Source organism: Macaca fascicularis, chromosome 8 (genome assembly GCF_037993035.2).
Source record: "Macaca fascicularis isolate 582-1 chromosome 8, T2T-MFA8v1.1".
NCBI classification, from domain to species: domain Eukaryota; kingdom Metazoa; phylum Chordata; class Mammalia; order Primates; family Cercopithecidae; genus Macaca; species Macaca fascicularis.
Window position 1 is genome coordinate 152,700,713 of NC_088382.1, and position 27,809 is coordinate 152,728,521.

The following is a 27,809-nucleotide window of genomic DNA, read 5'->3' on the forward strand; positions in this document are numbered from 1 at the left end:
ACATCTTGCTAGTTATTTATTTATTTATTTATTTATTTATTTATTTATTTATTTATTTGAGACGGAGCTTTGCTCTTGTTGCTCAGGCTAGAGTGTAGTGGCACGATCTCAGCTCTGCAACCTCTACCTCTAGGTTCAAGCAATTCTCCTGTCTCAGCCTCCCAAGTAGCTGGGATGACAGGCATGCACTACCACACCTGGCTAATTTTTGTATTTTTAGTAGAGACGAGGTTCCGCTACGTTGGCCATGGTTGGGCTCGAACTCCTGACCTCAGGTGATCCGCCTTCCTCAGCCTCCCAAAGTGCTGGGATTGCAAGCATGAGCCACCACGCCTGGCCATAACTGCATGCTTTGAGAGAACTGTATCCACTGTTAGGTCTCAGAACCCAATACCTCAAATTATGGCACTTTGACATGCTGAAGAAACTTCAAGAACTTTCTGTTCTCCCCCACAACCCACAGACTCCCAAAGTCAGGATGGAGTTCTCTAAACTTCCTTTGTCTGCCTAAAGTCTGAACCACCAAGAACAATTGTATTTTCTTCCCCCTACCCCAAGACAAAGAATGTCACCATATCTGAACAGACCCTTTCAAAAGATAATAATGTCTGTCCCTCAGGCCCATCCACATTCCAAAGAGAACTGTCTACAAGTTCATCTCTGCTCCCTGCTCCACTGCCCTCAGAATTCCTCTTCTCTCCCCATGGCCTGTGTGGCCAGGGTGGTCCTTCAGCGTCTGAACCCCGCTGCAGGGTGGGGGATATCACTCTGTGTTTTTCCCTGTGAACACGTTAATAAACCTGTGTGCCTTTTCTCCAGTTACTCTGCCTTTTCTGAGCTGAGTTTTCATGGAAATGTCATGGTTAAAAGGGAAGATTTCCCATTGGCCCTTACCTTCCTACATTAAAAAAACATTCAGGCTAGGCACAGGGACTCATGCCTGTAATACCAGCACTTTGGGAGGCCAACGCCGGAGGTCAGGAGTTGGAAACCAGCCTCTACCATAGCGAAACCCTGTCTCTACTAAAAATACAAAAATTAGCCGAGCGTAGTGGCACACACCTGTAATCCCAGCTACTTGGGAGGCTGAGACAGGAGAATCGCTGGAACCCGGGAGGCGGAGGTTGCAGTGAGCCAAGATCGTGCCATTGCACTCCAGCCTGGGTGACAGAGCGAGACTCCATCTCAAAAAAAAAGATTCAACATCGATGAATGAAGCATTCATCACAGGAAGTTACAGAAAGAACAGCAAATGGAATCCAAAAAAAAAAAAAAAAACAGAAGAAAGAAACTAATAAAAGTGACATCACAAATTAATAATACATAAATTATGTATACATTAGATAGGATTCATAAGTTAGTTATTTCTTTGGGTAAACTAAAAACTTGGATAACTCTTGCTTTTTTTTTTTTTTTTTTTTTAGACAGGGTCTCACTCTGTTGCCTGAGCTGGAGTGCAGTAGTGCAGTCTCAGCTGACTGCAAGCTCTGCCTCCCAGGTTCAAGCAATTCTTGTGTTTCAGCCTCCCAAGTAGCTGGGATTACAGGCTTGTGCAACCATGCCCAGCTAATATTTGTATTTTTTGTGGAGATGAGGTTTCACCATGTTGGCCAGGCTGGTCTCAAACTCCTGACCTCAAATGATCCACCTGCCTCAACCTCCCAAAGTGCTGGGATTACAGGTGTGAGCCACTGTGCCCAGCCTTAAAAATGTGGATAATTCTTGTGAGAGACCCGTCAGAAAAAGAAGAGGAGAAAAACAGCCATAATAGCAACGGGAAAAAAAATCAGGATCAACAGAGGCTTCAGCCAGGCGCAGTGGCTCACGCCTGTAATCCCAACACTTTGGGAAGCCCAGGCAGGTGGATCCCTTGAGCCCAAGGGCGAAGGAGCAAAGGGGGAAGCACCATACACTTTCAAACCATCAGATCTCCTGAGAACTCACTCACTATCCCCAGAACAGCAAGGGGGAAATCTGACCCCATGATCGAATCACCTCCCACCAGGCCCCTCCACCTATTCCACATGAGATCTGGGGGGCCGGGGGGGACACAAATCCAAACCATATCAGCCTGTAACTTCTTTCTCCCTGAAGGGTGTAAAATCGAGCTGTACCCCGGCCATCTTGGGCACGTGTTCTCAGGACCTCCTGAGTCTCTGTCACAGGCCACGGTCCTCACATTTGGCTCAGAATAAACCTCTTCAAATATTTTAGAGTTTGGTTTTCTTTCAACACATCCCTCCTGTAAAACACAGAGTAAGCCGGAGAGAACGGCTCACACCTGTCATCTCGACACTTTGGGAGACCAAGGTGGGAGGATCATTTGAGGCCAGGAGTTCAAGAGACCAGCTTGGCCAACAAAGCAAGACCTCATCTCTAAAAAAAAAAAAATAAGTAAATAAAAATAAATGCATAGTGACTTCACTCTTTTCTCTCAGAGCCTCTAATTGTCACTTTTGTGAGTTTCTTCACGGTCTCTTGAACTGTACTCAGGGTGTGAAGAGGTACAGTCGGGAAGAATGGGGCCTCTAACGGGGGGTTAAGAGCATCATTCCGGGAGGCATGAGGGAGGCAGCGGAAGAGGGGCTGTGGTGTGGCCTTCGCACACTGCAAGTCCTGGAGGTCAGCAGAGGCAGGACGTCCAGACAGTGGATGCATGAGTGGAGAAGCCTTCAGCCGCCCTGACTCCACCTAGGAGGTGCCCCAAGGCAGAACCAGCAGCTGAGCCTGGCCAGCCCCGGCAGCCATGAGAGACAGTAAGTTTTGGGGTGACCAACGGGGAGCCCCAGCAGGAGCCCAGCAGGAGAGAGAAGCTAGGTATTGATCCTGCTGCTGGCCCCTCCTGCAGTCCGCAGGACTGTCCACAGCCCTCGCTCCTCTTAAGCAGCTCACCTGCCTTGGAGGCCCCTCTCCTCCTGGCCCCTCCTTTTGGGCCTGGGTTGGGGGTGGCAGGGGTCCTGTCACTGCACCCGGAGGGGGATACGGCGCAGGATTGTTTCTGGGCAGCCCACCCCTGTAAGAGGACCTGGGGCTGGGCCCAGTAGCTCACACCTGTAATTCAGCACTTTGGGAGGCTGAGGCAGGAGGATCGCTTGAGCCCCGGAGTTCGAGAGCAGCCTGGGTAACACAGAGAGACCCCACTTCTACTTGAGAGACAGAGAGAGAGAGAGGGACGGAGGGAGGGAGGGAGAGGCTCTTGGTAAACGCTCCTATTTTGTAAACGCTCTTCCTATTTTGTGATTAGGATGCTCCATCAGTTGCTGCCACCACTTGCTGGAGACGCTGCATGACCCTGACTCCTCTCAAAGGGTGAAAGGCTCAATGGCACCCCAGACGCCCCCTCAGGCAGAGGATAAACTCCCCGTCCCACCACCTTCCTGGCCTCCGTGAGAGTGGCGTGTGGGCTGACCCTGGAGGAAGAGGGACATTCGAACGGGGTGGGCGGCCTTCTACTGCTAGGCTGGGCTCTGGGGTGGGTGGAGACTGGCCGCCACAGGCCATCAGCCTTCAGGGTTCTGGAAGCAGGGAGGGCAGAGGCTGGCCCAGCCTATGGGAGACCCCGCAGAGGCGTGGCCTCCGGGCTAATCCTGCCCCAACTCTCCCAGGGCGGGATTTCTTTTCTTTTTTCCTTTAATCTCTTTATCTACAGGCTCCAAGGCTTAATGAGCTCCAGATGTCTCAGCATGCCAGGAGAGGCTTGGGATCCCCTGCCAAATACCAGGGAGATAAGAACGCACCAGATGGGCACAAACCAGAGCTGGTGACCCCAGTTCCCTTTAAGTCAGTGACATGTCATTACAAGGCGGAAGTCCCCGCCCGGGAGAACAGTCCCCAGGGCTTGCTAAGCATGCGTGGTATCAAGAGGCGCACGGAGGTGCTCCTGCAGCCTCCTCCCCGCATGGGACTCCTCACAACCCCCGGCCTCAGCCTCCCCCACAGGGCAGGGGCTCACTCTCACCCACTCTGGGCCAGGAACGCAGCCTTTCGTCCAATTGGGTGCTCTTTCTTTGCGACTGATACAAAGTGGGGACAAACGCCGCTTCCAGTGATGCCCGGGCCCCAGGAGGCTGGGGGAGAAGCGCCCGCTGCCCGGCCTTCAACCTGAGCTGCCTCCAACACTTCCCAGCCCAGACCCCTGCAGCTGTGAGGCGACGCGGAGAGGGGCTGCCTGCGGGGAGGGGGCTGCCTGCGGGGAGGGGCTGCCTGCGGGGACGGGGCTGCCTGCGGGGACGGGGCTGCCTGCGGGGAGGGGGCGGCGTGCGGGGACCCGGCTGCGTGCGGGGAGAGGGACTCCCTGCGGGGACTGGGCTGCCTGCGGGGAGGGGCTGCGTGCGGGGAGGGGGCTGCGTGCGGGGAGGGGGCTGCGTGCGGGGAGGGGCTGCGTGCGGGGAGGGGCTGCGTGCGGAGAGGGGGCTGCGTGCGGGGAGGGGCTGCGTGCGGGGAGGGGCTGCGTGCGGGAGGCGGCTGCCTGCGGGGAGCGAGCTGACTATGGGGAGGGAGCTGCCTGCGGGGAGGGGGCTGACTGCCGGGCAGGCCGCGTGGTTCCCCCGAGAGTGGAGGACCCGTGACGTCAGGCAACATTTCTCCAAAGCCTCCCTCACCTCGTCCTTTGGGATCTGGGGTGCTCAGAGGAAGGGGGAAGCCGGGTGGGTGTGGAGAGGGTCACTGGAGAGGGGAAAGGCCGGAGTGATCCCCTTGGGGAGGAGGCAGAGGAGAAGCTGTGGATACCCAGAGAGAAGAGGTGGGGTGCGCCTGGGCCTCTCAAGTTTGTTTCCCAGAACCCGGGAAGATTACGGTAGAAGGGAGGACCCTGTGGGGAAGAAGCTTCCAGAGACCTTCTGGAGAGGTGAGCCAGGGCCAGCCAGGGCCAGAAGCAGAAGGCCAGCTGCAGACCCCAGGCCAGCTGCAGTGGAGAGTCAGTGCTGCAGGAGGCTTGGGAACCAGGGCTGCCCTCCTTGGGCTGAACCCTGTGCCTAGAAGACCATGGCCCTGGGCAAAAGCGCTGCTTTCTGGGCCCACTGGCGGGTAGGGCATGACACCATGGTGCTAGGGGCAGGGGGCGACATGAGATGGTAGACAAGCGGCCTGAGTCACCAGGTACAACCACTGCACCCCATTGTGACTGCCCCTGGGTCCGACACAGATTTGGGGTGGTCGGGAATTTGCCTTGACCTCCTTAGGCACTCATGAATTTCTAGGTTGAGCAAATAAAAAGTCCAAGATGCCCAGTTTATTCTGAATCTCAGATAAACAACAAATAGTCATTTTTACCAATGTTGGGGACATACTTATGCTAAAATTGTTTATCTGAAATTAAAATTTAATTGGGCATCTTACCCAGCACGGCTGGGTGGTGGCTGTCACACTGTGCAGTCGGAGGGACCAGGACGTCTCAGATGGAGGCGTCTGGCCAGTGTGGGAGACCAGGACCTGGTCATGAGATGTGGCTCCTGGCATGGCAGGGCAAAGCCTCTGCTGGTCGTCTGAGCCCAGCCCTGACCCCAGGCTGAGAACGCTGTCCGCCCAGACCCTTCTGAGCCCAGCCCTGACCCCAGGCTGAGAACGCTGTCCGCCCAGACCATTCTGAGCCCAGCCCTGACTCCAGGCTGAGAACGTGTCCGCCCAGACCATTCTGAGCCCAGCCCTGACTCCAGGCTGAGAGGGCCCTCCGACCCGACCGTTCTGAGCCCAGCCCTGACTGCAGGCTGAGACGGCCGCGCACCCAGGCTGTTCTTAGTCTAGTGCTGACTCCAGGCTGAGACGGCCGTCCACCCAGGGCGTTCTGAGCCTAGCCCTGACTCCAGGCTGAGACAGGTGTTCATTCACCCAGACTGTTCTGAGCCCAGCCCTGACTCCAGGCTGAGACAGCCGTCCACCCAGGCTGTTCTGAATCTAGCCCTGACTCCAGGCTGAGACAGGCGTTCATTCACCCAGACCGTTCTGAGCCAGCCTGACCTCAAGTGATCTGCTCACTTTGGCCTCCCAAAGTGCTAGGATTACATGTGTGAGCCACCATGCCTAGCCCAGTTTACTCTTTACACTAGAATTGGCAGTAGGTGGGCCTGGTGGCTCACATCTGTAATCTCATCACTTTGGGAGGCCAAGGCAGGAAGATAGCTTGAGGCCAGGAGTGAAAGAACTTTAGCAAGATTATAACAATGAGAGGAGGCCAGGCGTGGTGGCTCATGCCTATAATCCCAGCACTTTGGGAGGCCGAGGCGGGTGGATCACAAGGTCAGGAGATCAGGACCATCCTGACTAACGCAGTGAAACCCCGTCTCTAATAAAACTACAAAAAAAAATAGCGGGACGTGGTGGCAGGTGCCTGTAGTCTCAGCTACTCAGGAGGCTGAGGCAGGAGAATGGCGTGAACCTGGGAAGCAGAGCTTGCAGTGAGCTGAGATTGCGCCACTGCACTCCAGCTTGGGTGACAGAGTGAGACTCGTGCTCAAAAAAAAGGGAGGAATCTAACATAACTGTTTCCAGCTTGCTTCTAATCTCACAAGCTAACCTGCCTTTGCTCAGGTGGCATAGGCCAAGCTAACTATGGGAGGAATTTAGTTCATAGTTTAAAGTAAGGATGGGCCAGGCATGAAGGCTCACACCTGTAATACCTTTGAAAGACCGAGGCAGGTGAATCACCTGAAGTCAGGAGTTAAAGACCAGCCTGACCAACATGACAAAACTCTGTCTCTACTAAAAAAAAAATAGCCGGGCGCGGTGGCTCAAGCCTGTAATCCCAGCACTTTGGGAGGCCGAGACGGGCGGATCACGAGGTCAGGAGTTCGAGACCATCCTGGCTAACACGGTGAAACCCCGTCTCTACTAAAAAATACAAAAAACTAGCCGGGCGAGGTGGTGGCGGGCGCCTGTAGTCCCGGCTACTCGGGAGGCTGAGGCAGGAGAATGGCGTAAAAACCCGGGAGGCAGAGCTTGCAGTGAGCTGAGATCCGGCCACTGCACTCCAGCCTGGGCGACACAGTGAGACTCCGTCTCAAAAAAAAATAAAAAATAAAAAATAAAATAAAATAAAATAAAAATTAGCTGACATGGTGGCGGGCACCTGTAATCCCAGCTACTCAGGAAGGTGAGGCAGGAGAATCACTTGAACCTGAGATGCGGGAGGTTGCAGTGAGCCGAGATTGTGCCATTGTACTCCAGCCTGGGTGACAAGAGCGAAACTCCATCTCAAAACAAAAATAAATAAATACAAATAAAAAATAAAGTAAGGACGATAATAGTCTCTTCCCAAAACTACTCCACTCCTTGACCAAAGCCGCCTTTGTAAAACTAATGAAAGACCACAATGTTAGCATTATGGTAGGGGCTTGAAATTTTTTTTTTTTTTAGATGGAGTCTTGCTCGGTCACCCAGGCTGGAGTGCAATGGCGCCATCTCAGCTCACTGCAATCTCTGCCTCCCGGGTTCAAGTGATTCTCCTCCTTCAGCCTCCGGAGTAGCTGGGATTACAGGCACCTGCCACCGCACCCAGTTTTTTTTTTTTTGGGGGGGGTTTCGTATTTTTAGTAGAGACGGGGTTTCACTGTGTTGGCCAGGCTGGTCTCAAACTCTTGACCTTGTTATCTGCCTGCCTCGGCTTCCCAAAGTGCTGGGATTACAGGCGTGAGGCATGGCGCCTGGCCCAGGGGCTTGACTTCTGCTTATGAGCCAGGATAGGTAGTCAAGGAAGTGACCATATCGTTAGGATGCAGCCACCGTGGCCACTGTACAGTCAACACAGTGAGGCTTTGCATTTGCGCTGTGGTCCAGCTCATCCAAGCAAAGCTAGCTCCAGGAGAGAAATCCCCCCTCCCCAACTAGAGAGCATGCATATTTGATTTTCCCTGTCCTCAGACTGACCCTTTGCTCATTATAATAGAAAACACACCCCTGGGTGGAGATTTAAGATGCTAATGAGACACGCAACTGATGAACAAGCAGGTGCAGGTACTGCGCATGTGCACCTAGAGGACCCCCCCCCCGCCCCGCCCCGCCCCGCCCCGCCGAACATGTTTCCTAGCAACGCCTCTGCCCACCCGCGGTGAGTAATCAGGGAAGACTCCCACGGAGGAGCCTCCCTGGTGCCAGTCTCTGCTGTCTCGCCCTTACCAGCAGACGGCCCTGAATCCTCTCTCTCAGGGCGTCCTGTCTCTTCTGCGTCGCACTTTCAAAATATTCTTTCTCCTTTGCAATACATTGCTCTGTGCTGCTTCTCCTTGGCTGCGTGTCTCTTGTTTAAATTCTTTTAAACTAGCCGGGCGAGGTGGCGGGCGCCTGCAGTCCCAGCTACTCGGGAGGCTGAGGCAGGAGAATGGCGGGAACCCGGGAGCGGAGCTTGCAGTGATCTGAGATCCGGCTACTGCACTCCACCCTGGGCGACAGAGCGAGACTCCATCTCAAATAAATAAATAAATAAATAAATAAATAAATAAATAAATTCTTTTAAACGAAGAAGACAAGAATGGAGGCCTCCCAGCAGCCGTCACCGTTTCTGGTGCCGTGACTCGGATGGAGGTTTGTCCGCGTCGTTCACTCCGGTTTCCCTTCCCCGCGGCGGGTACCGTGGCAGTGCCAGGCTGCCTGGTTGGCTGCTGCTGCTTTTCCCAGGGCTGTTTCAGTCAAGCTCTGGGAAAGGTTTCTAAGTTGCCTGTACCCTTTCTGTGGATGTATGTGCTGCTGTCCTCTGGCTGCCTCTGCACCGCTCATCATTATCCTAACCACATGGGTTGCTCTCAACGTTCAGTATTTGGGCTGTTTTGCTGCTTAATTTCACACCTTTCTGGACTCGTTTCAGACGCAGCTGTTTGCTGTCCCTCTGGTAGCACTCGGCCGCCACCTCGTGGCCATTGTGATTTATTGTCTGATCGCGTTTTCTGTTTTACAAAATTTTCTTTTTTTCTTTTTTCTTTCTTTTCTTTTCTTTCTTTCTTTTTTTTTTTTTCTTTTTTTTTGACGGAATCTCTTTTGCCCAGGCTGGAGTGCAATGACACCACCTCGGTTCACAGCAACCTCTGCCTCCCGGGTTAAAGCAACTCTCCTGCCTCAGCCTCCCGGGTTGCTGGGACTACAGGGATCTGCCACCACGCCCAGCTGATTTTTTATACTTTTAGTAGAGATGGGGTTTCACCATGTTGGCCAGGCTGGTCTTGAACTGCTGACCTCAAGTGATCCATCCACCCTGGCCTCCCAAAGTGTTGGGATTACAGGCATGAGCCACCGCGCCTGGCCAAAGTCTGTTTTGAGGGACACATTAAGAGTGCCCTGTCCCTCCAGACCTTATGCATTTTCCAGCTCCTTCAGATGGTCCTTCGACTGGCTTTCTTTGCTGAACAAAAGATGCTTAGTCATGTAGATGCCAGGCCGTGGGGATGGCATCAGGCATTCCAGGCATTGTAATTGGGCATCACCAATGGCCAACCAGTGAGGCAGGGAAAGGCTTGCTGGTGAGATGTCAGGCCTCCCAGCCAGCAGGGGGGGCCACCTCAGTCGGGCCTGGAGACTTCCAGCACCCAGGAGACCCAGGACGGTGCATGCCAAATGCCCGTGACCTCCTAGGGCCCTGGTTTCATGAGGATTCAAGGAGATGTCCCAGACCCTGTCATGGTCCAGCTCTTCATAAGGAGAAATGTGTGTAACTATGAATAGTAAGATGGGCAAACCTCCTAGTCCCTGCATTTAGAAGCGCTTTTCCTAAGACTTCCAGTATGTATGAATTCTTTGAAAACTATATGACTTTTATTTCTACTGATTTTATTCTGGATACTAAGGATGTGCCAAATGAGTCAGATACTAAGATTCATCCTTTGAAATCACGTAGTGTGTTTTATGCAGCTATCCTCAGAAACATCAGTGATGCCTGAACTTTTAAAACATCTGTTAGAGCAAAATTAAACGAGCATTTGGTAGTAATCTCACTTTGTGTTCAGTTAATAAGTGGTTGATAAAGTTTCTATATTTGTCTGGAAAAGTTAAAAAAAGTTACATGTCATTTGAGGAAAATATGTAATCAGAAATTTTTGCATAGATTGATTCCAAAAAAGGCATTTCTAGCATTGTGGAACATGGTGAGACATTATATAAATTCCAGAAAGAAAGCAACTGGATTTAGAGATTTATTATAAGACACAAATTCACTGCTGCCTTTACAGTAAGAAATGTATGTGCTAACCATATATGCTGTATTTATTTTGTTGTTAAGCATACTTTCAGTTTGCTCCGCGTTCATGAGAATACAAACGGTCCCCGAAGGGAAGAGGAAACTTAGTCTTTTTTAAATGACTTATGGGAGACCCTCCCTCACCGTAGACCCATTAATCAAACCTGAAACTCAGTCTATTATAACATATATTCAAAATCTAGGCCAGGTGCGGCTGGCCATCCAGGAATATGGAAACACGGTGCTGCCCTCGCCTGGGCAAGTGAAACAGAAGCCCAAAGTGCTGCCTGGAGGCTGGGTCCTGTTGAAAACCTAGAAGGAAGGCTCCCCAGCAGATCAACTTCTTCCTAAATGGAACGGACCTTACCAAGTGCTGCGAACCACCCCCAGTGGCTGTAAAGCTGCAGGGAATCGCCAGTTGGGCCTGCATGACCAGAATTAAACTTTGCAATAAACCTTTACAGAAACCAGAGGAAGCCGCTCATTACACCCAAGAGCTCAAAGAGGCTCTGAAGTTTCTATTCAAGAAAACAACCCCAGATGGGGCTGATCCAGAAGACAAGTAACATCTTCCTTTTCTGGTGCTCGCCTGCTGTGCTCTAAGCGCTTTTAGAGGTGCTGGTCCGTGTGCTAGGGAAGCAATTAACATAACATAATTATGTTAGTCTATTAAACATAACTCAGCCTGGCTGGCTTTCCATGACTACCAAACGTGGGGAATATGCCAGACCTGTGCCCGTGGAAGACTCTGGCCTCCCAGCACACCTCCAGGAGCAAACTCACTGGCCAGCAGGATGGGGATAGCAGCCCCAACAGTCAATACAAAGGGATTTTATTGGATGGGGTCATGGGTTCCCTAAGTTCCCTCTCTTAACGATCAACAGTAGTTCAAATGTCCCAAAAGGAGAAATGCTTTCTTAGCGTATCTTTTATCTGGAGTATTTCCCCTTCTGCCTTTACAGCCATCATGCCAGTTCCAACACTTTTGCAGGAAAACTCCAAGAGAGTCCGTGTAGATGAACCTTTGTCACTGGGTCACTATCTAGTCCACACATCTGCAGGAACTATACTGATAAATGGACAACTCGCTCATGCAATCAATTTCCTGCTCTATGCTGTTCCCTGACTGGCAGGGTCTCTACTTCCTGTCAACAAAACTAGGACGGGGTTTCTGCTGGGGCTGCCTTCACATGGGAAGCCTTTAATCACTCTATCTCAATATATCCTCTGGGGACCATCAACATTTCCTGTTAAAGATAACTACACTTGGCCGGCCGCTGTGGCTCACACCTGTAATCCCAGCACTTTGGGAGGCTGAGGCAGGTGGATCACAAGGCAGGAGATCGAGACCATGCTGGCTAACACGGTGAAACCCTGTCTCTACTAAAAAAATTACAAAAAATTAGCCGGGCGTGGTGGCGGGCACCTGTAATCCCAGCTACTTGGGAAGCTGAGGCAGGAGAATGGCGTGAACCCACGAGGCAGTGCTTGAAGTGAGCTGAGATCGTGCCACTGCACTCCAGCCTGGACAACAGAGCAAGACTCTGTCTCAAAAAAAAATAATAATAAAAAAATAAACTAAATGTGGTGGGACCCTAAGAGGGGAACCCTATTTAAAGAACTTGTTAACACCACCATCCAACTCTACCATCCCCTAATGGACCCAGTGAGCACCGTTTAAAGAACTTGTTAACACCACCATCCAACTCTACCATCCCCTGATGGACCCAGTGAGCACTGCCAACATAGCTGCACAAAACCTTTCACTCGTAGGCCAGAAAATAGAAAACCCTCTTTTATAGAACCTCCACTGCTTTCACCACTTTAATGAAAAATACTTTTGTAGCACACGGAGTTTTGGGGGTTGTGGATCTCCAGTGTATCTACGACTCCCTGCACTCTGGAAGGGACAGTCTCCAGTGTATCTACGACTCCCTGCACTCTGGAAGGGACAGCGTTCCATCGCTTACAGCTCGCCCCATCTAACCCCCCATGGGCTACTGTGTCTCTCCCTTTTCCCATGTACTAACATCGCGCGAGCCACCGCTGAGCAGGACCCCTTATTCCCTTGGGTTTAGTGTCATCCTCTCTATTGGGATTAGCAGAGACAGCTGTGGGAGACAGAGCCTTGGGAATCCAGCATAAACTGTCTTGGGAGACCGAATGGCCCTCCAGCAAACGGCAGAGGGCCTCACGAGTCTTCAACAGCAGCTGGACTCCCTGGCTGCTGTAGTCCTGCAAAACTGAGGGACCTTAAATCTTCTCATGCCAGACAAGGAGGAACATGTCTGTATCTAAAAGGACAATGCTGTGGCTACATCAGTCAGCCCAGTTTGGTCCTAGAACATATTAAAAACATCGTTACCCAGGCAGACAAAATTGAATCTTTAGAACTTCCATGGGAACTTGGAAGCAATGGCTGTTGTCTGCCCTACTCCCTTTAATAGTGCTGATTATTGTCATACTTTTAGCCTTAACTTTTAGTCCAACTTTGTTTTGTTATTGTTGTTGTTGCTGCTTTTCTGTTTTAAGATCTTTTATTAGAACACAGTCATTCAGAAGCCATTGAGCCATCAGGCAGCAGGAAGGAAGGTAGGGTGGAGCAGGCCCTGTGAAGGACCAAGGACAAAGTAATAGCCACAGTTATTTAATTTCATTTTATTCTGATAAAGACTAATGTATGCCTGATAGCCTAGCAATAATCCATAAGTTTAGTAGTTCACAACATTTTAGAAAGCACATACGATTAACATTCAAACAAGGCATTATAGAAGGTTTTATGAAGAATGAAGTGTTTGCTATAATTAGTTTAAGAAACTTTGGTTCATCTTGAAAGATAGATGAATTTTTTAAATATCAGAAGAAAAGGAAAATGAAATTTTTCCCCCAAAATACATAAGAACTACTTACTGGCACTGGTATTTTAAGTACCTGGAAAACAACGGAACAGATTTTTAAAGGCAATTAATAACGGCTTGTACGAGGGCTTGTTTCATTTGACTTGGCACCAAGTAAAGGAAGAGTAAACACGCCATGGAAGACGCCATCGGGCATTTCCTCCACCTCTCATGCTGCCCCACTTCTATCAGACCACACAGCACGTCAACAGCCGTCCTTGCTGCCCCACTGAGGAATCACTTTAGATTCCGATTTGTAAATGGCTGCTCAGATGACGCCAGTAGAGTTCTTTCCCCTTACAATAAGGCGGCGATGAGTGCTAACAGCATTGAGTTCTCTGATCAGGAACCAAGAACTCCTTCAGGAAACTCACTCACCTTCCTGGTCCTTGTTAACCCGTCACGTAAATTCTCTTTATTGGCACACCTGTTTACTAATTACGATTGATTGCTATTTATGCCAGGCATGCCTCATCTATTTACTCACGACAACGTGTGCTTACTTTATTTACACAGTGCCGCAGTTTTCTCTTTTTTCTTTTCTTTTTTGGGCAGCGGGGTGGCACTGTGACTTGTTATTTATCAGGGCAGATCATACGTTTGGATCAAAAAGAGAAACCGTCAAGTAGATCCTAAAACACATTTCTTCACCTGAGTCATATCTGAAAACATACAGACTTTAATTACATTTTGTTGAAAATTCATTCAACTTTGGTGCTTGTCCAAGGACTTATAATGCCAGTTTCTGACATAAATCATAGCCCTGAGTATATATGTACTTTCAAAGGAAACAAGTCATCTTAAAGTAATATTTTTCTACATGCTAATTGATACATGTTTATAGCAAATTGAAAATTCTGAGCAAACTGAAAGTATGCTTAACAACAAAATAAATACAGCATATATGGTTAGCACATACATTTCTTACTGTAAAGGCAGCAGTGAATTTGTGTCTTACAATAAATCTCTAAATCCAGTTGCTTTCTTTCTGGAATTTATATAATGTCTCACCATGTTCCACAATGCTAGAAATGCCTTTTTTGGAATCAATCTATGCAAAAATTTCTGATTACATATTTTCCTCAAATGACATGTAACTTTTTTTAACTTTTCCAGACAAATATAGAAACTTTATCAACCACTTATTAACTGAACACAAAGTGAGATTACTACCAAATGCTTGTTTAATTTTGCTCTAACAGATGTTTTAAAAGTTCAGGCATCACTGATGTTTCTGAGGATAGCTGCATAAAACACACTACGTGATTTCAAAGGATGAATCTTAGTATCTGACTCATTTGGCACATCCTTAGTATCCAGAATAAAATCAGTAGAAATAAAAGTCATATAGTTTTCAAAGAATTCATACATACTGGAAGTCTTAGGAAAAGCGCTTCTAAATGCAGGGACTAGGAGGTTTGCCCATCTTACTATTCATAGTTACACACATTTCTCCTCATGAAGTAACTGAAGCTTTCTGGCTTGTTTGTGGCACTTTAGTTTGTAGGAAAATATATATAGAGGGCCAAATCTTATTGGTTTCTGTTCCGGAGAATGTTTCCAACACCCCCTTTTCTCTGGTGATATTTCAGGACTGGCTTTGTTTGGCTTCATAAGCCTTTAGTCTCTTTATTTATTTATTTATTTATTTATTTTGAGCCACTGTCTCGCTCTGTTGCGCAGGCTGGAGTGTGGTGGCGCCATCTCGGCTCACTGCAATCTCCACCTCCCAGGTTCAAGCGATTCTCCTGCTCAGCCTCCTGAGTAGCTGGGACTACAGGTGCCCGCCACCACGCCCAGCTAATTTTTGTATTTTTAGTAGAGATGGGGTTTCACCATATTGGGCAGCCTGGTTTAGAACTCCTGACCTTGTGATCCGCCTGCCTCGGCCTCCCCAAATGCTGGGATTACAGGTGTGAGCCACTGTGCCTGGCTGCCTTTAGTCTCTTGATAACCATCTCTGGTTTATCATCCTCATGCTGAATGAGAGGGTCCCCAGGCAGAGCATCAGTGCCCACAGTGTTGGGAGGGTTGATTCAATGTTGTAGACTCGGCCGCTGGCGGGATGAATCCAGCAAGCAGTAAGGCGTTGTTTAATGACCTCAAAGGGCACATTCAGGCTAATCACTGCGTCGATCTGATGAGCCCTATCTAGGGCTTCTGCCTGTCGAAATGTCCTTGAAAAACCATCCAACAGCCAGTTAGACTGGGTGAGATTTTCCAGCTCTTGCAGCCGGCTTGATTGGTGGCCTGTGTCGGGTGCCATATGAGAGATTTCAACCAGCCCACGCGCAACCAGAGGGATGCGGCCCACGGTGTGGGTGGTCTCAGCAGCTCTGGAGGGTTGCGGCCCATGGCATGGGTGGTCTCAGCAGCTCTGGAGGGTTGCGGCCCATGGCATGGGTGGTCTCAGCAGCTCTGGAGGGTTGCGGCCCATGGTGTGGGTGGTCTCAGCAGCTCTGGAGGGTTGCAGCCCACGGCGCGGGTGGTCTCAGCAGCTCTAGAGGGATACAGCCCATGGTGAGGGTGGTCTCAGCGTCGCCTCTGTCTGACCCTCCCTCCCTCTGCATCTCTCTCAAATCTTGGCAGCCCACAGACTGAGTCAAATTGAGAAGAAAGAAAGTGGAGGCAAGTTCATTAATGTCAGTGCAATTAATTTAACTGTATTCAATTACAAACAAATAGAGCATTTCAGATAGTGATGATGGTTCTCAGGATGCACAAACAAGGGGCTGGGATGAGGAGTGACCAGGTTAAGGCCACCTCAGAAAGGACAGGCAGTGAGGTGGCAGGTGAATGATTAAACATGCATATCCACCATATTTGTAATATATTTTAAAAAATAAAATAGAGATGATTGGCCAGGCTGGCCTTGAACTCCTGGGCTCAAGTGATCTGCCTGCCTCAGCCTCCCAGAGTGCGGGGATTACAGTCATGAGCCACCACGTGCGGCCACATCTTCTTATGAACAGAAATTCTCAATGTTAATGAGGTCAAATTCATGTACGTTTACTCTGATAGTTAGTGCTTTTGTGGAGTAGACAAGGATTTCTTAAAATATTCCCATGGGTTGACTTCTAAATGTTTTATTGTTTTTAAGTCCTACATTCAGGGTTAGGATGGTTTTGGGTAGACTGTGAGGCTTGGGGTCATGATTTACTGAAGAGTTTTTTTTTTTTTAGACAAATATTCAATTGTTCCAGCACCGTTCTTCAAGCTAACTTATAACGATCCCAAATGGGAGTATGGAACTCTAAGAAGGCAAGAGAAGCAGAAATAATAACTACTTGGATAAATATAAAATAATATTGGTGAGGCCGGGCGCAGTGGCTCAAGCCTGTAATCCCAGCACTTTGGGAGGCCGAGACGAGCGGATCACGAGGTCAGGAGATCGAGACCATCCTGGCTAATATGGTGAAACCCCGTCTCTACTAAAAATACAAAAAACTAGCCGGGCGAGGTGGTGGGCGCCTGTAGTCCCAGCTACTCGGGAGGCTGAGGCAGGAGAATGGCGTAAACCCGGGAGGCGGAGCTTGCAGTGAGCTGAGATCCGGCCACTGCACTCCAGCCTGGGCGACAAAGCGAGACTCCGTCTCAAAAAAAAATAAATAAATAAATAAAATAAAATAAAATAATAATATTGGTGTAATTATTGGTGTAAAATAAGAATAACATCTTGTAGGTTTATAACATACATACAAGTAAATATACATGGGACTATAGGCACACATGACCACACCCAGCTAATTTTTAAAATTTGTTTGTAGAAATGGAATCATGATATGTTGCCTGGTGTTGCAGGAAGTCAGGGACCCCAAATGGAGGGACCGACTGGAGCCATAGCAGAGGAACATAAATTGTGAAGATTTCATGGATATTTATCAGTTCCCAAATAATACTTTTATAATTTCTTATGCCTGTGTTTAATCTCTTAATCCTGTTATCTTTGTAAGTTGAGGATGTATGTCACCTCAGGATCACTGTGGTAATTGTGTTAACTGTACAAATTGATTATAAAACATGTATGTTTGAACAATATGAAATCAGTGCACCTTGAAAAAGAACAGAATAACAGCGATTTTTAGGGAACAAGGGAAGACAACTGTAAGATCTGACTGCCTGCGGGGTCGGGCAGAAAGAGCCATATTTTTCTTCTTGCAGAGAGCCTATAAATGGACGTGCAAGTAGGAGAGATATTGCTAAATTCTTTCCCCAGCAAGGAATATTAATATTAATACCCTGGGAAATGAATGCATTCCTGGGGAGAGGTCTATAAACGGCCACTCTGGGAGTGTCTATCTTACATGGTTGAGATAAGGACTGAGATACGCCCTGGTCTCCTGCAGTGCCCTCAGGCTTACTAGGGTGGGGAAAAAACTCCGCCCTGGTAAATTTGTGATCAGACCGGTTCTCTGTTCTTGAACCCTGTTTTCTGTTGTTTAAGATGTTTATCAAGACAATATGTGCACCCTGAACATAGACCCTTATCAGTAGTTCTGCTTTTGCCATTTGTCCTGTTCCCTCAGAAGCATGTGATCTTTGTTCTGCTTTTTGCTCTTTGAAGCATGTGATCTTTGTACCTACTCTCTGTAATTACACCCCCTCCTCTTTTGAAATCCTTAATAAAAAACTTGCTGGTTTGAGGCTCAGGTGGGCATCATGGTCCTACCGATATGTGATGTCACCCCTGGCGGCCCAGCTGTAAAATTCCTCTCTTTGTACTCTTTCTCTTTATTTCTCAGCCAGCTGACACGGAAAATAGAAAGAGCCTGTGTTGAAACATTGGGGGGGTTTCCCCGATATCTGGCTTGTCTTGAACTCCTGAGCTCAAGTGATCCTCTCACCTCAGCCTCTCAAAGTACTGGGATTACAGGCATGAACCACTGTGTCTGGCACAAGCAAATATTAAAACAACGAAAGTACAATGGAATAGAGGTAGGTAAATGAAGTTATGCTGTGTAATGTTCTTGAATTGTTCATGAGTGTGGGCGGCAAGCCACCCAGGGGCCGAGGCAAGAGACCGAGGGCACAAGCTGTTCCAGTCTAATAAAGAAAATATATAGAATGAGAATAGTTATACTAGAAATGGATTATAGATATGACTCTATATGAATATTATCAATCATTAGTTTGTAGCATTACTCTTTTTTCCAGTATTACAATAATCCTTGCTCTACAATTATAACCTAGGAAAAACCAGGCCATACAGAGATAGGAGCTGAAGGGACACGGTGAGAAGTGACCAGAAGACTAGTGTGAGCCTCTGTCATGCCCGGACAGGGCCACTAGAGGGCTCCTTGGTCTAGCGGTAATGCCAGTGCCTGGGAAGGCGCCCGTTACTTAGCAGACTGGGAAAGGGAGTCTCCCTTTCCTTGGGGAGTTAGAGAAGACTCCGCCCCACCACTTCTTGTGGAAGGCCTGACATCAGTCAAGCCTGTCTGCAGCCATCCGGACGCCTAAACGTCTCCCCGTGATGCTGTGCTTCAGCGGTCATGCTCCTGGTCCACTTTCATGTTCCGCCCTGTCCACCTGGCTCTGCCTTCTAGATAGCAGTAGCAGAATTAGTGAAAGTATTAAAGTCTTTGATCTCTCCAGAAATACATAGAAGAAATAATGACACAAACTCTCCCCTCTCTCTCTCCGCCTTGACTACCAAAGAGGGAAGGGCCCCCTGTCCAGTGGACATGTGACCCATGTGACCTTACCTATCATTGGAGACAACTCACACTCCTTATCCTGCCCTCTTGCCTTGTATACAATAAATGACAGCACAGCCGGGCATTCGGGGCCACTACTGGTCTCCGAACCTTGGTGGTAGTGGTCCCCAGGGCCCAAATGTCTTTTCTTCTGTCTCTTTGTCTTGTGTCTTTATTTCTACGATCTCTCATCTCCACACATGAGGAGAAAAACCCACAGGCCCTGTAGGGCTGGACCCTATGATGAGACAGTAACCAACTTAAGATGGACTATAGGTCAAAGATGCATATCGTAATGTCTAAAATAACCACTGACGAATCATGTAAAATATATGTCAGAATATAACAAAACAAAATACGAGAAATATTTAACAAATCCAGAAGAATACAGTAAAGGAAAACAAAGAAAAAAAAAGCTGGGAAAAAATAAAAGCAAACAGTGAAATGGAATATTTTAACCCAACTATGTTAGTTCTCACATTAAATGTAAATGAACTTATTCTAATTTAAAGACAGAAAGTTTTAGGCTGAATAAAGATAACAATAAACTGGTCACAGCACTTATTTTAAAAGGAAGGACACAGGCCAGACATGGTGGCTCATGTCTGTAATCCCAGCACTTTGAGGGGCTGAGGTCAGAGGATCTCTTGAGCCCAAGAGTTCAAGACAATCCTGGGCAACATAGCAAGACCCTGTCTACAAAAAAAAAAAAAGGTCACTGAAAGAAGACAATGGGAAAAGATACATCATACTGATAGTATTAGGCAGGAAATGCAACTGAAATAAAAGGATATTTATAGTGATATAAGGGTCAACACAATAGGACAATATTTTAATCCTACATTTGTACATATCTAATAACAGCTTCCAAATATTTAAGCACAATATGACAAAGCTGAAAATCAAGGCAAATCCACAATCACACTTAGGTTTTTGTTTGTTTGTTTGTTCGTTTGGTGTTTGTTTTGTTTTGTTTTGTTTTTGAGATGGAGTTTTGCTCTTGTTGCCCAGACTAGAGTGCAATGGCACGATCTTGGCTCAATGCAACCTCCACCTCCCAGGTTCAAGTGATTCTCCTGCCTCAGCCTCCTGAGTAGCTGGGATCACAGGCATGTGCCACCATGCCCAGCTAATTTTGTATATCTAGTAGAGATGGGGTTTCTCCATGTTGGTTAGGCTGGTCTTGAATTCCCGACTTCAGGTGATCTGCCCGCCTCGGCCTCCCAAAGTGCTGGGATTACAGGCACGAGCCACCGTGCCTGGCCAGGTATTTTAATATGAATCTTTAAGTAACTGATAGAACAAGCAGACCAAAAAATAGAATACATGAATTTATACAGGATTATAAATATTCACATACTGAACATATATGGAATGCTGTACCAAACACCTGGAGAATCCACATTTCTTTAAGTGAATGTAGAACGTTTATCACATGTGTCCCATGCTCAGCCATGCAATTAATCTAGAATTAGAAATAAAACATATAAAGGTTGGAAAGAAATAAATGCAATATGGCAAGAAAAAGGTATGACTAGAAAGGAAATGAAAATGTCATTATTTGCAAATGATATACTTGCATATGGGGAGAAACCAAAAGAATTTGCAAACAAAATATACATAAATTTAACAGGGTTCTGAAGGTCAAGGTACAAAAATCAAATATATTCTATAGACTGACAAGGTAAAGTGAAATGTAAAAGACAATATCATTTATATTATCATCAAAACCAATATAATGTTTAAAATGAAACCCAACAAGAGATGCAGAAGATCTCTACCCTGAAAAACCAAGAAAATACACATGAGGCCGGGCATGGTGGCTCACGCCTGTAATCCCAGCACTCTGGGAGGCCGAGGTGGGTGGATCATGAGGTCAGGAGTTCAAGACCAGCCTGGTCAACGTGGTGAAATCCTGTCTCTACTAAATATACAAAAACTTAGCCGGGTATGGTGGTGGGTGCCTGTAATCCCAGCTACTTGGGAAGCTGAGGCACGAAAATCACTTGAGCCCAGGAGGTGGAGGTTGCAGTGAGCCAAGATCGCACCATTGCACTCCAGCCTTGGCGACAGAGTGAGACTCCATTTCAAAGAAATAAAAATAAAAATACACATGAGAAAAAAATGGAGATCTACATAAGGAAGGACATACAAAGGCATCTGTTGGAAGAGTTAATACTTTTAAACTGATGTATAGACTTGATGCAATCCTGATCAAAAGGGTATCAGGAATGATGATAATGATGAAGATGTCAAAATTCGCCTGCTGAGTCTATAATTTACCTGGAAATACTAAAATTTTAGAATAACCAGGGCAACCTTGGAGAAGAACAAGGGCTTATGAATCACGTGTCAAGATTTTCTGAAACTTTCTGTTGTTGTGACAGCTAGGTATTGGCAAAGGGGACAGACAGCTGCTGAGTTGGGCCCATGTTTTAGCAGCACTTGATCACCAGGCTGGAACGAGCGGACCGGTTCTGCCGAGTTCACAGGGCTCCTGTTCAGAGCAAGCTTATGCAAAACATGAAGAATTTGTCCCACCTGAGTATGTTTAATAGTTGGCTTTCTACCAAGGGGCACCCCAGTAACCTGAGACAGATTAGCAGCCAAGGGTCTCCCCTATATAATTTCTTAGGGACTTAACCTGATCCCACTTCTGGGGGTCACTCTTACCCGGAGCAGTGCAAGGCCAAAGCCCTAAATCCATTTCAGTTGAGTTTCCTGACACGGTTTGGTAAGAACTGTTTTTAGGGTTTGATTTTTCCTTTCCATCGGTCCAGAGGATTGTGGTCTCCATGCTGAGTGCGACTCCCAATTTATTCCGAGTGCCCTGTGTACTTGGGACAACCACAGGGCTCTCATAAGGGCAATCAGTTCTGCCTCCTGTGCAGAGATTCCCATTAGTAAAGTCCCTGCTTCTGTTACCTTGGAAACAGTTACCAAGGCATATGCAACATTTCTTTTTCTGTTGGTTACCAGGCTGCTCCCTTCCACGAACAATGTCCAGTCTGAATGTGGCAGGTCTGTGTCCTTTAAATCAGGGCAACTGGGCTGGGCGCGGTGGCTCACGCCTGTAATCCCAGCACTTTGGGAGGCCGAGGAAGGTGGATCACGAGGTCGGGAGATCGAGACCATCCTGGCTAACACGGTGAAACCCCGTCTCTACTAAAAATACAAAAAATTAGCCGGGCGTGGTGGCGGGCACCTGTAGTCCCAGCTACTGGGAGGCTGAGGCAGGAGAATGGCGTGAACCCGGGAGGCGGAGCTTGCAGTGAGCCGAGATCGCGCCACCGCACTCCAGCCTGGGCAACAAAGCGAGACTCCGTCTCAAAAATAAAATAAAATAAAATAAATAAATAAATAAACAAGCAAACAAATAAATTAGGGCAACTGGAAGACACCTGGTAGATAATTTCTAAATGATTGTGCATAGGTTCTTTGTGCTCTTCAGTAGCAGGAAGTACAGTTTCTGGGTTTAAGGCTCCAGCAGTCTGCACTTTTCCTGCAGGGTCATCTGGAGGTGTGGCCTGGCATTTGCTCAGCCTGCCTGCTGTCAGTCCTTCTGTTCTAGTAACACCAGCACCTGGTGAGGTTCGTGGATCATGATGGGCTGTCCCCAAACCAACTTTTCAGCTTCCTTTAACAGCAGGCAGGTGGCAGCGACCACCCTTACACAAGGGGCCAGTCTTTGGCCACAGTGTCCAGTAAGCCACTGGCTGCAATATTCTTCCTAATTTCTGTGTAAGGACCCCTAGTGTTAGACCCAGTCTCTCAGGCTCGTGAAAGGGCTTGTGAGAGTTTGGGAGCCCGAGGACTAGGGCAGAGGTTAACTTAGGTTTCAGTTATTCACATGCGTGCTGGTGTTTTGTTCACAGGAGAAGGGGCCACGGTTAGCTCCTTCAACAGTTTGTCTAGTGGCTTCACCGTAGTTCATAGTTAGGAATCCAGATTAACAAAACCCTGTTATACCTAGAAATCCTCTTAGCTGCCTTCGGGTAGCTGTGGCTGAGATGGAAGAGGTTGCATTTCGCCCTTCCACTGTTAGAGCTCTGTTTCCCTTCTGTAAGAGAAAACCTAAATATTCCACAGTTTGTTGCATATTTGAGCCTTTTTACTTGAAACCTTAGATCCACAGGTTGCTAGATGGTTTAGCGTTTTAATGGTGTTATTCTGATAGTCCCATTCAGAGGGGCTAGATCTTAGTAAATCATCCACATATTGTAACTATACCCAGTTTTTCAATTGTAAGCTCCTCAAATCTTGAGCCAAGGCTACTCCAAATATAGTTGGAGAGCTTTGAAATCCTGGTGGGAGCACAGTCCAATGATACTGAAATTGTGTGTGGCTTTAGGACCTATCTATTCAAAGGTGAACAACAGTTAGCTTTCTGTGTCTGTGGGTATGCAACAGAAAGCTTCTTTTAAATCCAATACTGCAAACCATTTATGATCTCCAGGAAGAGAAACAGACATAGTATACAGGTTAGCTACAGTGGGATGTATGTCCTCTACAACATCCCAGTTTGGGTCCGTGCAGGGAATTGCTCTGGTCAGGATCTAGAGTGTTGTCTGGATTTTCATCATGAAGCTGCTGTGCCTCTTCCTTTACTTCATTTAAAACCAGTTGTGGCTCATCTGCAGTGAGCATATTGTCCCAGAGAGCCTGCACATCTGCCCAGGTGAGATGGTGTGCAGCAAATAGTGGTCAATAATTCAGCCATCTTTCGGGGATCCTCCCTGTCTGTAGGGAGGGTTAGAGTTCTTCCAATTTAACAAGTCTGAGGTGGAGCAGGGACTACAGGCCCAATCATTTCGGGCTGGAGTTGCTTGCTGATGGATGTTGTCATCGTGGGAACATTATGCAGTGCCCTGCTCTGGACTCCGTGACTTCTCGGCCAAAATTAGTACCTAGCCTAGTCTGAGAGGAAGACAGTAGCCCTGGTGCTTCCCTGTACTCTGGGAGTCACATTCCCTCTCTTTTCTGAGCTGGGGCAGGAGACACTATGGGGTTTAGGGTACTCACTGTCAGGTTTGGAGGTTTTCTCCTCCTCCCCTGGGGAGCAGGACAGACCTTAGCAGTGCCTCACTCCATGAGCTCATTTCCCTTTGCTTCAGCATCCTCGTTACGCAGCCACATACATGTCAAGGTGTTCTGCCCCCTTTACCTGACCTCTGGCAGAACAGTTTTAATGGATAAATGGTATGAAATTGCAAAGATCCAAAAACTGGCCCCCGTTTCTCAGACCCCCAAACAAACATTGGCCAAGCTGTGTTGCAATAAAAGATTTTTTTTTTTTTTTTGGTCATGGATGGATAACCAAAGTTCTTCCAATGTGACAGAATTCTCCCTAAATGACTGTGTAGGGAGAGACAGAGCATTGTCTGTACTGGAGCCGGAAGACATAATGACTCCTGTGCTGGGCATAGGACTTGCATGTGGCCACTTGTCTCTTTCTTTCTTTCCTTCCTTCCTTCCTTCCTTCCTTCCTTCCTTCCTTCCTCTCTCTCTCTCTCTCTTTCTCTCTCTCTTCTTTCTTCCTTTCTTTCAGTAAATATCCATTTTATTTTTCTCCTGAGAATAGTCCGTCTTCAGTCTTTAAGGACTCAGTTCCTCATGTGGGCTTTGGTGGGGATCACAGGGCAGCACTCACAGGTCTAAATCAAGGTGGGGGTGTTCAGTCCTTGTGGGCCTCACGAGATCCATTCCTGACTCCCTTGTTGTGAATTGCACAACCCGCACGAGAATGTAGCTTCACATACAGCTGGGGAAGCTCACAGGCATTGAAGACGCTTGCTTCAGAAAAGTCCCTGACTGCTGTGGCCTCATGATGTTTCCAATGATGAATTTCTTTTCTTTTCTTTTTTCTTTTTCTTTTGAGATGGAATCTCACTCTGTCGCTCAGGCTGGAGTGCAGTGGCGCAATCTCAGCTCACTACAACCTCCGCCTCCCAGGTTCAAGAGATTCTCATGCCTCCTGAGTAGCTGGAATTACAGGCACCCACCATCACACCCAGCTATTTTTTGTATTTTTAGTAGAGACGGGGTTTTGTCATGTTGGCCAGGCTGGTCTGGAACTCCTGATCTCAGGTGATCCACCCACCTTGGCCTTGCTGGGATTACAGGTGTGAGCCACCACGCCCGGCCTCAGATGATGAATTTCTTAATGGCCTTGTCCTTGGCCACACATCAGGCACCATTCGCGCAGCAAATCGGCTGCACATGGCCGCAGCCCTTCTTGGCATGACCATTGTTACTTCTTTTCTTTGTCATCTTGGAGGCGCAGACCAGAGAGAAGACAATTGTCCCTTTCTTTTGGCCAATGTCTCCCTTTTGGAATGGGAATGTTTACCCAATGCCTGCATCCCCATTGTATCTTGGAAATAAATAACTTGTCTTTGAGTTCGTAGGTTCATAGGTGGAAGGAACTCATTTCCAGATGAGACTGAACCTGGGACTGGAGGCTTTTGGTTATGTTGATGCTGGGACGAGTTAAGACTTTGGGGAGCTACTGAGAAGGGACAATCTTACTTTGCAATATGAGAAGGACATGAGATTCGGGAAGCCCAGGGTGGAATGATATGGTTTAGATGTCTGTCTCTTCTAAATCTCATGGGGAAAAGGCCTCAAAGGCATTTCAGAAATCTCCGGAAGCGTAGTCCCTGGTGGTGGAGGTGGGCCTGGTGGGATTTCAGAAGTCTCCGGAAGTGTAGTCCCTGGTGGTGGAGGTGGGCCTGGTGGGTGGTGTTTGGATTGTAGGGGTAGGTCCCTCATGAACATGTTGGTGCCGTCCTCATGACAGTGAGTGAGTTCTCACTCTGAGTTCATGTGAGATGTAATTGTTTAAAAGAGTGAGGTGCCTCCTACCCCCAACTCCACTCTTGTTATGTGAGATACCTGCTGTGGGGAAAAGAAAGAGAGATCAGATTGTTACTGTGTCTATGTAGAAAAGGAAGACATAAGAAACTCCATTTTGATCTGTACTAAGAAAAATTGTTCTGCTTTGAGATGCTGTTAACCTGTAACTTGAGCCCCAGCCCTGTGCTCACAGACACATGTGCTGTATTGAATTAAGGTTTAATGGATTTAGGGCTGTGCAGGATGTGCCTTGTTAACAATATGTTTGCAGGCAGTACGCTTGGTAAAAGTCGTCGCCATTCTCCGTTCTCTGTTAACCAGGGACACAATGCACTGCGGAAAGCCACAGGGACCCCTGCCCCTCCACACCTGTGGGTATTTCTTGTCAGGTGGAGACCAGAGACTGAGAAAACAAATAAGACACAGAGACAAAGAATCGAGAAACAATAGTAGGCCCAGGAGACTGGCGCTTAACGTGTGAGGACCTGCACCAGCACTGGTCTCTGAGTTCCCTCAGTATTTATTGATCACTGTTTTTACTATCTTGGTGAAGGGGGTGTGGCCGGGCAACAGGGTGATGGCGGGGAGAAGGTCAGCAGGGAAACATGTGAGCAAAGGAATGTGTATCATGAATAATTTCAAGGGAAGGTACTGTGCCTGGATGTGCACATAGGCCAGATTTATGCTTCATTTTACACAAACATCTCAGTGTAGCAAAGAGTAACAGAGCAGTATTGCTGCCAGCGTATCTCGCCTCCAGCCACAGGGCGGTTTTCTCCTATCTCAGAATAGAATGAATGGTCGGCTTTACACTGAGACATGCCATTCCCAGGGAAGAGCAGGAGACAGAGGCCTTCCTCTTATCTCAACCGCAAACAGGCCTCCCTCTTTCACTCCTCCTCCTCAGCACAGACCCTTCACGGGTGTCAGGCTAGGGGATGTAAGGTCTTTCCATTCCCATGAGACCATATCTCAGGCTGTCTCAGTGGGGGCAAACCTTGGACAATACCCAGGCTTTCTCAGGCAGAGATCCCTGCAGCTTTCCGCAGTGCATTGTGTCCCTGGTTAACAGAGAACGGAGAATGGCGATGACTTTTACCGAGCATACTGCCTGCAAATATATTGTTAACAAGGCACATCCCGCACAGCCCTAAATCCATTAAACTTTGATTCAATACAGCACATGTTTCTGTGAGCACAGGGCTGGGGCTCAAGTTACAGGTTAATAGCATCTCAAAGCAGAACAATTTTTCTTAGTACAGATCAAAATGGAGTTTCTTACGTCTTCCTTTTCTACATAGACACAGTAACAATCTGATCTCTCTTTCTTTTCCCCGCAACCTACTTCCCCTTTGCCTTCTGCCATGATTGGAAACTTCTTGAGGCCTCCCGAGAAGCCAAGCAGATGCCGGCGCCATGCTTCCTGTACAGCCTGCAATACCAACAGCCAATTAAACCTCTTTTCTTTGTAAGTTGCCCAGTCTTAGGTATTTCTTTACAACAACAAAGGAATAGACTAATACAACAGGAAAGAGTCAAAATTTTCTTGTCTCAGTTTCCCTGGAGAACAGTAATTTTATATTTATAGTGGTTGTTATGGTGATTTATGCCAACAAAAGGGCACTTGACTAATAATTTCTTTTTTTTTCCTGAGAATCTTGCTCCAGATTGACTAATAATTTCCTAGAAAACTACCATGCTTAGGATAAAAATCCAAGCTCTTCTGCCGTGCCACTCCCAGAATTGTTTGTCCTGTCACTGTGGGAGTGAGCTGGGCTGGGTCTGAGATCTTATGTCCCAGGGAGAAATGCTCCCCGCACCACCCCAGGAGGACCCCAGGGGCCCTGGAAGTTGGAAGCGGAGGTTGACCCATGGTGGTTCTGAGCTCCTATCTCTGAGTCAATAGGCAAATCAAGTGGCTGTGCCATCCTAGCTGGGGCTGTTTTCAACTCAACCAAGGAAGCGAGCTGGCACCGCACCACGGCGTGGGGGGAAATGTCTGTGGGCTCGAGGCTCTCTGTCATCTCTTATGTCTCCTACATCCAAGAGAAAAAGTTAATGGGAACCAGAGCCCCTAGAAAGAGACAAGGCTGTGGAAAGTCCAAAGACTTCTGCAGTGAGGGCTTGGTCACCCTGTAACTGAGTGGCTGGTCTTCAAAATGCATTTTTAGACCTGTTTCCTTTCTCTTCGGTTTCAAGATATAA

At 47.8% G+C, this 27,809-nt stretch overlaps 2 long non-coding RNA genes across 30 annotated transcripts in view; one reads left to right on the forward strand and one right to left on the reverse strand.

Moving 5' to 3' along the window:
* Positions 1–8,741, reverse strand: part of LOC123575142 (uncharacterized) — a 52,202-nt gene extending 43,461 nt beyond the window's left edge. For 12 of the 19 annotated variants that reach the window (XR_012416681.1, XR_012416679.1, XR_012416691.1 and 9 more), the window contains exon 1: positions 3,959–4,342. This is a non-coding gene — a long non-coding RNA (uncharacterized lncRNA). Of the gene's footprint in view, positions 1–3,051; positions 3,144–3,958; positions 4,343–8,109 lie in introns of those variants that run through there. The other 7 variants (XR_010577536.2, XR_012416689.1, XR_012416686.1 and 4 more) reach the window with 4 other exon arrangements.
* LOC135964839 (uncharacterized) lies at positions 3,834–27,072 on the forward strand. Of its 11 annotated transcripts, none has more exons than XR_012416698.1 (4): positions 3,834–5,814; positions 7,880–8,041; positions 17,796–17,988; positions 21,729–27,072. It is a non-coding gene; the product is annotated as an uncharacterized lncRNA (long non-coding RNA). The 11 variants fall into 11 exon arrangements; XR_012416696.1 differs by lacking the exon at positions 21,729–27,072 and adding an exon at positions 18,244–19,164; XR_010577540.2 differs by lacking the exon at positions 21,729–27,072 and adding an exon at positions 18,712–19,164 and having other exon boundaries at positions 3,834–5,025.
* Positions 27,073–27,809: the final 737 nt, after the last annotated feature.